A 14,584-nucleotide genomic window follows, 5' to 3' on the forward strand; every position below is an offset into this window, starting at 1 on the left:
AAGTACCTTTTTAAAACAAATAAGAAGCCCCATGTCAATTTCTAAGCATGTCTCCAAGCTTTTAAGTAAATTATTTAATGAGGTAAGTCTTTTACCTGCTTGCAAATTTGCTAAAATAAAACACATTTTAATATATTTTTATAGGGCAGAATTGAAAACCCTTACACAGCCACATTGTACAGTCGTTTTCCTTTTGATTTTTGAGCAAACTTCACACCCAAGCCCCAGAGCTTACAGAAAGGCTGAAGGCTCTGTTCGAAAAGAAGATAGGGTTTTTTTTTTTTTCCAGTTATACATGTATATGTATTTTTCAGATTCTTTTTCCTTATAGATTATTACAAAATATTGAGTAGTTCCCTGTACTATACAGTAGGAGCTCGTTGGTTATCTATTTTATACATAGTAGTGTGTATATGTTAATCCCAAACTCCTAATTGATCCCTCCCTTCCTCCTTCCCCTTCAGTAGCCCTAAGTTTGTTTTCTACGTGGGTCTACTTCTGCTTTGTATATAAGTTTATTTGTATCATTTTTAAAAAGAGTCCACATATAAGCGGTATCATATGATATTTGTTTTTCTCTATCTGACCTACCTCATTTAGTATGATAATCTCTAGGTCCATCCATGTTGCTGCAAATGGCATTATTTTATTCTTTTTTATGGTTGAGTAGTATTCCATTGTATATATGTACCATATTTTCTTGATCCATTCATCTGTCAGTGGACATTTAGGTTGCTTCCATGTCCTGGCTATTGTAAATAGTGCTGCAATGAACATTGGGGTACACGTATCCTTTCGTATTATGGTTTTCTCCAGATATATGCCAGGAGTGGGATTGCAGGATCATATGGTAGCCTTATTTTTAGTTTTTTAAGGGACCTCCATACTGTTCCTCATAGCGGCTGTACCAATTTACTTTCCCATGAACAGTGTAGGAGGGTTCCTTCTTCTCCACACCCGCTCCAGCATTTATTTGTAGACTTTTTGATGATGGCCATTCTGACTGGCGTGAGGTGATACCTCATTGTAGTTTGGGTTTGGCTTTCTCTAATAATTAGCGACATTGAGCATCTTTTCATGTGCATTTGGCCATCTGTATGTCTTCTTTGGAGAACTGTCTGTTTAGGTCTGCTCATACTTTTAGTTGGGTTGTTTGGTTGTTTTTTTTGATATTGAGCTGTATGAGCTGTCTGTTTATTTTGGAAATGAATCCCTTGTCAGTAGCATCATTTGCAAATATTTTCTCCCATTCTGTAGGTTGTCTTTTCATTTTATTTATGGTTTCCTTTGCTGTGTAAAAGCTTTTAAGTTTAATTAGGTCCCATTTGTTTATTTTTGTTTTTATTTCCATTACGCTAGGAGACGGATCCAAAAAGATATTGCTGCGATTTATGTCAAAGGGGGTCCTGCCTATGTTTTCTGCTAGGAGTTTTATAGTATCTGGTCTTATTTAGGTCTTTAATCCATTTTGAGTTTATTTTTGTGCATGGTGTTAAAGAATGTTCTAATTTCATTCTTTTACATGTAGCTGTCCAGTTTTCCCAGCACCACTTTTCGAAGAGACTGTCTTTTCTCCATTGTATATTCTTGCCTCCTTTGTGGTAGATTAATTGACCATAGGTGAATGGGTTTATTTTAGTCCTGTTCCATTGATCTATATTTGTTTTTGTGCCAGTACCACACTGTTTTGATGACTGTAGCTTTGTAGTATAGTCTGAAGTCAGAAAGCCTTGTTCCTCCAGCTCTGCTTTTCTTTCTCAAGATTGCTTTGAGAAGGTAAAGGAATATGTACATATGTTTTCATACAAATTAAAAAAAAATTTTGTTCTAGTTCTGTAATTTGATAGGGATTGTGTTGAATCTGTAGATTGGCTTGAGTAGTATGGTTATTTTGACAATATTGATTCTTCCAATCTAAGAACACAGTATATCTTTCCATCTGTTTGTGTCATTTTCAGTTTCTTTCATCAGCATCTTATAGTTTTCCAAGTACAGGTCTTTTGCCTCCTTAGGCAGGTTTATTTCTAGGTATTTTAAGACAGTTTTTAAAAAATAGTTTTAAAGAAGATGGTTTTTTTAAAGTTATTTTAAAATGACATTTTCCACAATTATACTCAGAAACATCTATATAGTATTTTGATTTAATACAAATATTACCTCTTAGCCCATATCTTAAAGGATCATGACGCTTGAAAAACAGGCTCCACAGCAGCAGGCTGGGACAAGAACCACGCCCATCTCTCAACTCTGAAAAGCACAGAATCCCAGCTGCACCCTTCAGGTGGATGCCTTGCATCACCCAGAGCTGGATATATTTTTCAATAAGCAGACTGTGGGTGGTTTCCCTGGGGAGTGGCCTGGGCCTTGGGATTTGTAAAACCCCCCAGAATTCTACGGTGCAGCCAAGGGTGAGACCCACGGCCGCAGGACAGCCATGAGTCGAATCACAGCTTGTTCCGTGTGAAATGAGATGCTTGTTACAAAACATAAATAAGCCCCTAAATCCCAGTCCCTACATCCTGCATGTCCCTTTTAAGTGTGGGGATTCCTGAAGGAAATTTTACTTTGCTGTGGTTGCCAATGGGGAAAAAGGCTATCGTTGGCACTGACAAGGCCCCGGTGACCAAAGTTGCAAAGACTTGCAGGGTTTGGCGTGAGGCTTGTGCATGTGGTTATTAGTCTCTGGGGCTGCAGCTGTCACAGTGGGTCTGGAAGGAATGGGGCGTTTTCAGGGTGATTAGGTTATGGAGGTGGGGACCCAAGTAGCTGCCCTAGGCACTGTGGCCACCACTGTGCAGCCCAATGGGCTGTTATAAAGCATAGCGGACCCCATCCTAACAGAAACATTGTAATAACGTTTAGAGTCTTAAAGTTAGTGGCCTGTAAGTAACAAAACACTGACCATCAGTCCAATCCTTGTCTGAATTTTTTCAGACTTCTAACTGGATCCTACTTTAGAGTTATGCTTGATGGGACTGGCTTCAAGAAAACATGAGAAGGAGACATTCTAATTCATTTCTTATGAAGCATGTTTTATCTGTAATCTAAACGTATTAATCACGGCCCATTCTAAACCACAAATCATCCTAGTTCAGGACGAGCTCTCAAAGCAATCAGTGGGCTATTATTAATAGTAGGAATACGCTGACGCAAAGCTCACCACCCACACCCAGTGCAGGGCCGTGCTGGCCCTGAGGACTGTCCTACTGGGCTCCCCTGAGCAGGCCGAGAGCAGCAGATGGGATTAAAGATGACGTGAGAGGGCTGGTGAGGGGACGGGCTGGAGGCAGCTGGGCATGACTCCTGCTTCCCGCAGCCCTGCTGCAGGTGCTGGCACCACGTGGGCAGCACGGGACGGCCTCCCAGGGGAGTCCGGGTTTCCCGTACCTGCCCCAGAGTGACGGCATCCCGTCAGATCCAAGGTCAGGACCCAACGAACCTTCGCCTGGGTTTCTGAGGTAGCTGTCCCCAGAAGAGGAAGTAAGGTGGTATTCCCCACGGGTTCCTGTTGCCTGGCGTCGCTTCTGCAGCCAGACCAAAGCTCACGGGCCATAGGCCACTGGGCCCTGCACCCGGCAGGCGCTGGCTTCCCCAGCCCCTGTGCGTTCACGTGGGCACGAGGGGCCAGATCTCTCACTCCCCAGACCTGTGGCTTTAGCTCCTATCCACTGTGCTGGGTGCTGGGGAGACGGAGCCAATCCTGGCTCCCTTGGAGCTCACAGCAGACGCCCAGCAGTTGCGCAGGAGTGGTAACTGCACTAACATGGGCCGTGGAGAAGCTCAGGGGGCCATGAAGGCGGGCGTGGGGCGGAGGGTGCAGCCGGCTGGGGAGGCTTTGCGGAGGAGGTCAGCGTTGAGGCTGAGACCTGAAGGCCAAGGTCGGGGGAGCTGTCCCCGGGGAGGCAGCGTGCCTGGTGGCTAAGGGCATGGATGCTGGGGCCATGCTGCTGGCTAGAAGCCTGACCCCAGTCCCAGGCATGAGGCCTTGGGCAAGTTACTTACCCCTGTGTAATATGGGGATGATAGCTGTGAGAATCAAACGAATGCATGCAAAGTGCTTGGAGACTGGCTGGCACACAGTAGATGCTACATAAATGTTAGTGTGGAGGAGGAGTCTGAGGGCGGGCTCTGAAGACTGCAGTGGACTGGAGAATGAAGAGGGGCTGAAACTACCAGTCACACCGGAACCAAGCAAGCATTGTCATTGTCAAAGGCATTTCCTCAGAATAATGAACACTCCGGGGCTTCCCTGGTGGCGCAGTGGTTGAAAGTCCGCCTGCCAATGCAGGGGACACGGGTTCGAGCCCTGGTCTGGGAGGATCCCACATGCTGCGGAGCAACTGGGCCCGTGAGCCACAACTACTGAGCCTGTGCTCCGCAACGAGAGGCCACGACAGTGAGAGGCCCGCGCACCGTGATGAAGAGTGGCCCCCGCTCACCGCAACTAGAGAAAGCCCTCACACAGAAACGAAGACCCAACACAGCCAAAATAAATTAATTAATTAATAAACTCCTACCTCCAACATCTTCTTTAAAAACAAAAAAAGAATAATGAACACTCCGGGGATCCTGCCCTGTCCTGTTTAGGACCTTCCTAGAACCTCTTTCATGGATTCGTTTTCAGGATTTGAACCACTAATCTCAACATTATTCTACAAAGTCATTGAAATGTAAATCTTGATCCTTTCCTTAAGACCCAGAGAACATATCTTTAATCTGGGGAGAGAGGAGTTGTTGGGAACCAGAAGCAGCTGGCTGGGGAGACGTCACAGGTGAGGGGTGTGGTTGCATAACGGGAACTATTTATCCTGGGTCTGGGGGCAGAGCCTAAGTTCTGCCCCGAAACGATTCTAATGGTGATGCTGGCAATTACAGCCATGGCTGGCAACTGTGTCTTAGAAATGGGGTAAAGGGATTCATTCAATCCAAAGATGGTTTAAAAACACAGACCCCATGTTGGCTGACTGGTGAAAGAAGAAAAGTATTCCACCCTCTAACTAATGCAGTCAAATCTACACTTCCATAGTTAACTGTGTTGCTCACTAGTCATCAAACCCAATATGGCTTTGGATTTTTCTGCTGCCTCTAAGTAACATAAAGGCTCGGTGATGGTAAGAAACAGACTTCACTTTTCAGAGTGAGAATTAAAATGCTTCTTGTAATGGACCTGTGTCCGTGAACCTTCAGTGCTAGCTACCATCTATCTTGTTGACTTTTCAACGAAAATAACAAGAAACTCATCTTGGAAGGAAAGACAACCAGCAAGCTTGCCAGTTTCTGGATCCACAAAACGCCTAAGTTGCTAACTGTCTAAAACTTCCCTTTCTTGAAGCTAGGGAACTATCAATTCACCCCCTGTCTCAGTCCAGCCCATCTGGAGCCCCAATAGGCAAATGTTGTCAGTTTTCTTTCTTATTAATGGTGATTCCACCATTTCTCTTGAGCCCCAACTCCAGAATTTAATCACCGGTAGAGTGCAAAAGCCCTCTACATCAAACCAAACTTTTCCCTTGCTTCAGTCCAAGGCAATTTCTTTTCCTTCTGTCAACACTGGAGATGCAAACAATAGTCACTGCAACAATTAATCAAATATCTGAAGACAGTTAAGACACTCCTTGCTCATCGCTCATCAGAATGGCCAACCTCAACCGCCCCTTGATCCCTAAGGCCTGTTTTTCCATCATGAAATTGTAGGATGGTAAAGCTGAAAGGGACTTAAGCTGCACATTCCTACCTACTTGACAGACAAGAGCAGGTTACGGAGAAAGGTGGGGTGAGTCACGCAGGAAGCAAGGTCTCCGGATGCCGGGCACCATGTTCTTTCCATTAGACCACACAGCCAACCACACTCTCATCCTGTGTTTCTTCTCTCTAGGCGCCTTACAACAGAGAGGCTTAGCAGGATTTAAAAATCTCACCAACTGAGGGGCTTCCCTGGTGGCACAGTGGTTGAGAGTCCGTCTGCCGATGCAGGCGACACGGGTTCGTGCCCCGGTCCGGGAGGATCCCAGGTGCCGCGGAGCGGCTAGGCCTGTGAGCCCTGGCCACTGAGCCTGCGCATCCGGAGCCTGTGCTCCGCAACGGGAGAGGCCACAACAGTGAGAGGCCTGTGTACCGCAAAAAAAAATAATAATAATAAAAAAACTCACCAACTGGAATGCTCTGGTGATGGGGTGTTCTGGTTAGTTGAGTCTCTCTCAAAAGATGGAGGAGAGCCCACTCTTTAGCGGCAGGGAGGATTTGGGAAAAAGCCCAAGGTGGAGTCTGTGGAGAGGAAAGTCCTCCAAGAGGAGAGGAAGGAGGCTGAGTCCCACACGTCTGGCTTTGTCACTCCCAGCCACGGGCAAGCCATCTAACCACTCTCCCTCACTTCCCCTGTAGGTAAATGGGACAGCATTGTTCACACTGCCTACTTCACAGAAATGTTGTAATTTACTGAGACAAAACAAACTACTTGTCAAATGCCAAGTACTTCTGTAGTGTTCAGTTGATACTGGAGCGCCCACCAAAATCCAGACCACCATAGAATTCAGGTTAACCCCAGAGCTTCCACTCCCCGTCACTCCCCCTTTATAACTTTACCTGTGAAACTGAAGTTATATTGCTATGGATAAAACCTATTTGTGTTTAAATAACCTGAAGATGAAAAAGATGTGGTAAAGAAATGACAGAATATAGTAAAAAGCTTGAGTAATGAAAACAGTGTGATTTCAGAGCAGGAACAAATAAGTAGACTTAGGAAACAGTAGTGAGGGGACTCAGTATGTGATAAAGGAGGCATTTCAAATCAAGGGGAAAAGTGTGATGAACGGTGCTGAGCAACTGGAGAGCCATATGGAAAAAGTCAGACCCCTATCCCTCATCCAGCACAAAATTAATTCCCAGTGGATTAAAGACCTGCAAAAGTATCAGAAGAAAGTATATCCACAAAAACCAAGGGAAAAGACTGACATATTTGATTATATATAAATTTAAAATTCTGGTATAAATTATAAAAAACAGAATTCAGGGACAAGTAATAGACTGGGAAAAATATCTGCAATACACGTAACAAAGGATTAACATTCATTCTATAAGGAGTTACAAATCAGATATCAAGATGGACAGAAAACGTGAACACACCATTCTCCAAAGAAGAAAGAGAAGTAGCTAAAACACTCAAGGAGAAAAAAAATGCTAGAGAGCAATCAGGAAATAAGTTTAAAAAAAAAGCAACTTTCACCTAACTGACTAGGAAAAACAGTTTAAAGACTTAGAATATCTAGTATTAGCCAGAAGGTAGGGGAATGGGTACTTTCATACTCCATTAGACTATAAATCGATTAGGAATTTTATAAAGCAGTTTGACCATACCAGTCAACTTTTGATCCAGAAATGACAATTCTAGCAATTGTACAGGATTATGTGCATAAAAACCAAATGAACAAGTTTGTTCACTGCAAATTGTAACAGCCCCAAACTGGGAACAATCTAGATGTCATTCATAGACATATGGTAAAGTACATTCTGATATATATCCATAACTTGAAGTGTGTTAAAAGAATGAAATCCACAAGCACACATATTTCATATGTATTCCATGTTCATGCACTGTAAACTGTCTAAAAGAATACCCAGCAAGATTTTTACACAGAAGTTCGTTCTAGGTGAGGGAGTGGCACGGGGAGGTGGTGGTGGGGACTTCAGCTTTTTATTTTACATGCTTTTGTGTTATTTGATTTTTCACAATCATATTGATTAAAAAGAAATGGACAGAATCTTGGTACACTCGAGCACAGCAAAATGAGACACGGGGATGAGATGGAAGAGACCAGCTTAGGCTAACGGGCCCCTGCAGGGTTTGTAAGAGCTCAGATTGGATCAAGCTACTCAACATCCAGGGCAGTCTGGGTTCCTAAGCACAAAGCATTTTAAAACGCACGCCTTGATTTGATGGTGGGTTAGGAGGTATCTTTAAATGTCATCTCCATGCTGCTGCATATGTGCATATTAGGAAAGAGTAATATTAAAGACAAGACATCTCACTACTTCTCTAAGATGAGAGCAGTATACTTCCTTGAGTTTCATTTAAAATAAAATGAAATAACAGCTCTCAGGTTGAATTATCAGGATATGATCATCTACAATAAGCAGGAATGAAGGAAATTGCTGTTCTCCATTCAGAAAGTTAAAAAAAATCTCAGACGGAGGCACGTGAGACTGGATGCTGTTTGACAATCAGTGCATGTGTCCACACACTGGTACCTGCACACGCACATGTACCCACTTGCAGCTCTGCATCGCGTAGTAAAAATTCTCCAGAGCACTGTCACCAGAATGGGTACAACCTTCCCCACTGCCCCCTCCCACCTCCTCATCACTCCAGTGATTCATGCAGGCAGCCACATTCTACACCTCTCTTTCAAGCAGAGTTGCAAAAAAACATTTTTCCCCAAAGCGTTTCCACTTTCAATCATAAAAAAAGTTTTCCAAAGTATTAAACTTGCTCCTCAAAAGAGACTTTGTCTTATACTTTCTTATCTTGAATTTCTAGACAGTGACTGCACATAGTAGGTGCTCAGAAAATAACAGTTAACTAATTTAGCATCCTCTAGAAAAAGCTACCTGGACTCCCACTAAATGATTCTTTCAGAGTTTGGTTTAGTTAATAGTACTGTACCAATTTAACTGTGCTTTTGATTCCTTAGTTTTGATAAACATACCATGTATATGTAAGATGCTGCCACTCGGGGAAGCTGGGAAAAGGTTGTATGGGAACTCTGTACTATCTTTGTAACTCTTCTATAAATCTAAACTTATTTCAAAATAAAGTTTAAAAAACAAACATTAAAAAATGAGTAAATGTTCTTGGATTAGAAGAATTAATATTGTTAAAATTAAATTAAAATGGCCATACTACCCAAAGCAATGTACAGGTTTAATGCGATCCCTATCAAATTACCCATGACATTTTTCACAAAACTAGGACAAATAATCCTAAAACTTATATGGAACCATTAAAGACCAGAATTGACAAAGCAATCCTGAAGATAAAGAACAAATCAGGAGGCACAACCTGATTTCAGACAACACTATAAAGCTACAGTAATCAAAACTGCATGGTATTGGCACAAAAACAGACGTATGGCTCAATGGAACAAAATAGAGAGCCCAGATATAAACTCACACACCAATATACAATGGGAAAAAGACAGTCCCTTTAGCAAGTGGTGTTGGGAAGGTAGGACAGCTGCATGTAAATCAATGAAGTTAGAACACACCTTCACACCATACACAAAAACTCAAAATGGCTTAAATGTAAGACATAACACCATAAAACTCCTAGAAGGAGAACATAAGCAAAACATTCTCTGACATAAATCGTACCAATGTTTTCTTAGGTCAGTCTCCCAAGGCAATAGAAATAGAAGCAAAAATAAACAAATGGGACCTAATTAAACTTAAAAGCTTTTGCACAGCAAAGGAAACCATAAAGAAAACAAAAAGACAACCTACAGACTGGGAGAAAAGATTTGCAAACGATGCTACCAACAAGGGATTAATTTCCAAATTACACAAACAGCTCATACATTTCAATAACAAAAACACAAACAATCCAATTGAAAAATGGGCAGAAGACATAAATAGACATTTCTCCGTAGAAGACATACAGATGGCAAATAGACACATGAAAAGACACTTGTCATTGCTAATCAAAACTACAATGAGGTACCATGTCACATTGGTCAGAATGGCCATCATTAAAAAGTCTACAAACAATAAATGCTGGAGAGGGTGTGGAGAAAAGGGAACCCTATTATTCTGTTGGTGGGAATGTAGATTGGTGCAGCCACTATGAAGAACAGTATGGAGGTTCCTCAAAAAACTAAAAACAGTTACCATATGATCCAGCAATCCCACTCCTGGGAATATATCCGGAGAAAACCATAATTCAAAAAGATACATGCACCCCTATATTCATAGCAGCACTATTCACAATAGCCAAGACATGGAAACAACCTAAGTGTCCATCGACAGAGGAATGGATAAAGAAGATGTGGTACATATATACAATGGAATACTACTCAGCCATAAAAAAGAATGTTGTTTGCAGCAACATGGATGGACCTAGAGATTATTATACTAAGTGAAGTTGACAGGAAAAGACAAATATCGTATGATATCATTTATATGTGGAATCTAAAATACTACACAAATGAACACATCTACGAAACAGAAACACAACATAGAGAACAGACCTGTGGTTGCCAAGGGGGGGTGTGGGGGAGGGATGGATTGGGAGTTTGGGGTTAGCAGGTGCAAACTATTATATATAGGATGGATCCACAACGAGGTCCTACTGTACAGAACAGGGAACTATATTCAATATCCTGTGATAAGCCACAATGGAAAAGAATGTGAAAAAGAATACATATATGTATAACTGAATCACTTTGCTGTACAGCAGAAATTAATACAACATTGTAAATCAAGTATACTTCAATAAAATTTTTTTTTAATGAGTTTTAAAAAATGGAGTTCTCTTGACCCCATTTCCCTTTCCAGTTACCATCCCATCTTTTTCCTTCCCTTTACACTAACATTCTTTGAAACAACGATTCATACTCATTACAATTTCTTTCCCCCCAGTTGTTCCCACACCCACTCCAATGTTTCACTCTTGACATCCCTCTTATCAAGATCACCGGTGATCTTCCAGTTGCTACATCAATGGCTGCTCATGAGAACTTCCCTCCTGTTGCATCAAAAATGACCCAGCTGACCAGTCCGTCCTGCTTGAAACACTTTCTTCATGTGGGTTTCTGACAGCACACTCATCTCCTTTTCCTCTTTTCTGTTTATTCAAGCACTTTTTGCAACTCTAATAGCCCCAAACCTCATCAACACCCCACGACTTAGTGGGGGCCCCTAACACAGCCGGGGCATCCCCAAACAAGCCAACCATCGAAAGTTTGAACACAATGGATGCAAACAATCAAATGTACAAAAAGCCAAAGAGTTCATAATGATACTTAAAAAAAATAATGTCACTGGTCATCTTCGATCTTTGGAGGTTGCTCAGACACCAACTCTTAATAGGCTAATTGATGAATAAAAGGAATCAAGCACTGATTCTGTCTTTCCAATTCAGACTCATTTTAGGGCAAAGTCAATGAGGGAAAGTTCTTTTTAGAAGAGTCACGGGTAATAAATGCAGAAAAAATGATAGAGATGGGCGATTAATCCTTAATGAAATAGTAGGTATAGACAATGATCAACAGCTACTAAGATAATTAGGTGAAAGGCTGATAGAGAACTTTTCATTGGGGGGATCAGGCTGACAAAAGCTGAACCCACTGATCAATCTTAAAAACACTAGAAGTGGGACAGACATTAGGTGCCTCCTTGGGATGCAACAGAAATACATAACACCGGGCTTCCCTCGTGGCACAGTGGTTGAGAATCTGCCTGCTGATGCATGGGACACGGGTTCGAGCCCTGGTCTGGGAGGATCCCACATGCCGCGGAGCAACTAGGCCCGTGAGCCACAACTACTGAGCCTGCGCGCCTGGAGCCTATGCTCCGCAACAAGAGAGGCTGCGATAGTGAGAGGGCCGCGCACCGCGATGAAGAGTGGCACCCGCTCGCCGCAACTAGAGAAAGCCCTCGCACAGAAACGAAGACCCAACACAGCAAAAATAAATTAATAAACTCCTACCCCCAACATCTTCTTAAAAGAAAAAAAAATACATAACACCACGTACGATGTAGTCCTGCAAAAGAAAAACAAAATCTTGAATCTAAATGAGCTCTAGATCTCCTTACCAGTTTATGTGACATACAGAGGATACAGGGTGATGTTCAATGACACCTTGAGGATACAGTAGGCTGGGTTTACAATGTGGGAAAGTCTGTAGGACCAATGCCCCAGTTTCTTCAATGAAATGTCTATGGATATGTGTGTGGGGTGAGAGGGGACCGTGGATTGAAAGCAGCTCAAAGGACATATCAACCAAATTGCAACACGTGGACTTTGAGGCAGTGGGGGGAAAAGAATTCAGGAAGGTTGTTTTGACGATATTAAGGAATCACTGTTACTTGTGCTGAGTGTGATGATGGCATGGTGGTCACATTGAGGTGACATGGCTGTTATACACTGAAGAATTTACAGGTGACATGATATGATTTCTAGGATTTACTTCAAAATACTCCTGAAACATCAAAACACAATGACGTTGAGGGCAGACAAAAATAAACAGCAGAATGTTGGTAATCAGTGAAGCTGGGTGATGGATGTCTACTTTGGTGTATCTTTGAACATTTTCGTAAGACCTTTTTTTTTTTTTTTTCTTTCAGAATAGGGGCTACTGACCAGAAACAGGGTCCCAGGGAACATCCTTATCTCGGAGCTCCACGTCCACCTACAGACACCCTGTGGATGAGGAAGTGCCCTGTGCCTCAGAGAAAGCCCCTTTAATGGCAGACTATTTGGGAAAGGCCAAGGTATTTGATCCATTTTCTGGTGAGCATTAGCGTTCATTTTAACACAAAATTTGAGAAAGTCTCACACATCAGCTTAACCTATCTTCTGAGTAGACTCTGAAAGGGTCTCATGTCCCAAGAAGAAACATCCTTTCACAAACTCATAAGGCCAGAAGGATCCATAAGAGTGCCTTTAAAACAGCCCATCAGCTCTGGGCAGGTCCTCTCACCCATGTAAGAAGTATCTACTAAGTACTTACCATGTGCCAAAATGAGCGCTGAACAAGACAGAGCCCTACCATGTGCAGGTTACAGGCAGGTGGACTAAACCTGCGCCATCCAGCCTCTTACACCCTTCCTGAATAGGATGAGGAAAAGCAAAGTACTAACACACTCACACTCATGCACTGCTCTACCGAGCACTTCATGTTTCATCACCTTTAATCCCCATAACAGCCCTACAAGGGAGGGGGTATTATTCCCTCCGTTTCACATGCAGGGGCGCGTTATGTGCCCACGTGTGTGTAATCAGAAACTGAGGCAGCACGCAGGTCAGTGACGTGCTCCAGGTCATCTACCCAGTACGTGGCAGAGCTGAGATCTGAACCCACGCAGCCTGGCTCACAGGCTCTCTCCAGTTGACATTCTCAGCCACCACACTATAAATTCCAAGTCACCCTGGCTGGACTTAATTTGAGGACCGAAGAGATTCTCACTGGCCCAGCAAGCAAGGGCAAAAGGACATCCTTGACCAGTGGACCAGATATACTGTTCAGCGCTCGGCACCAGAAAGAACAGAGCTGGAAGGAGCTACAGTCTAGGCAAAGGTCATGACCTGGCCCCTCAGCGATTTACAGATGGCGACAGTGTCTGGCAGGGTGGCGGGCAGAGCTGGGATCTCCAGGACGGGTGGCCCTCGCTCTATGACACAACACCGGGCACACAGGCCCCTGTCCCATGCCACACTGAAGCTACCCCCCGGCACCTCCACTCCCAACACAGAAAGGCCTGGGGCGGACTCCCTCTTGGTAGCTGGGTGTCCCCCCGGCTACCAGCTGCCCTGGCCAGTGGGCAGAAGGGCCCTGCGGTGCTCTCACGCCCTTGAACCTCAGCATGCTCCGCCCTCAAGGCCAGCCCTCAGCCTGGACACTTTGGGGCCAACGGGTGACTCAGGCTCCTTAGGGAGGTCAGAGCTCCTCATGTTCCCCTCACCTCTGAAATGGTGACGATCATTGCCCTGAACGGACTCTGATGTTCTTGTCGGGTCAAGGGTCCCCCTCTCCTCCTACGGAATTCAAATCTGGGATTGAAACAGTTGACAAACGATCCCTGCTTAAAACAAAATTCAAAACAGGGCAGAGGCTAGAATGGTGATGCTAGCCGTCGCCAGACCCCATAAGTCAGTGATGTGTTTAAGTCCTGGAGTCCCCGTGAGACCTGCAACCCCAGAGAGGAGAAAGGGTCCCCTGCCCTCTCATCAGCTGGAGAACAGAATCCTCTCCACGGACCCCTGCATTCCGGCTCTGGTCTGCCCTTCTTCCCGGACCCCCCTTACCTCATGGGGTTCTCCAGGAAAGTGGCCATGGTCCGAGACTGCCTGTCACAGAAAGGAGGGCCTGGCCTGAGCCTGGGGACTTATTTCAGGTATTTTAAACTCTAAACAGAGATAAGAAGTAAAGTCTGCTTTCTAGCAGTTCCACCAGAGCAGCCTTAGGACGATGCTCTCCACTCTGTCCATGCATCCTGGGGACCACCTCCCAACCCCAGGCTTAGCAAGGGATTAAACGGTAGTTGCTTTCTTTTAGTCACTCAACAGGTATGTGAGAAGCTGCTGTGCCAGGAACAACCCTGGCAAAAGAATGAAATAAAAGGCAGAGGAACAGGGTTTGGAATTGGCTCTGTAGCCCCTAATCAATCCTAAGCACATTTCTATAGCCAGCCAGCCGAGCCACTAAAGGCAGATTCAACAGGGAACACAGCAGTCATCCTTGCCTTTGTCCCAAACAAGAAGCCGCCTCCCACGTGTAGCACTGAGGCAGGTGGCCAAAGACACAGACCCCAGGAAAGGTTTCATCTGAGAAGAAACTAACAATTAGGATACATACTGAGGTTGTTTATTAAC

Source organism: Grampus griseus (genome assembly GCF_964374135.1).
Source record: "Grampus griseus genome assembly, chromosome: 5".
Classification (NCBI taxonomy): domain Eukaryota; kingdom Metazoa; phylum Chordata; class Mammalia; order Artiodactyla; family Delphinidae; genus Grampus; species Grampus griseus.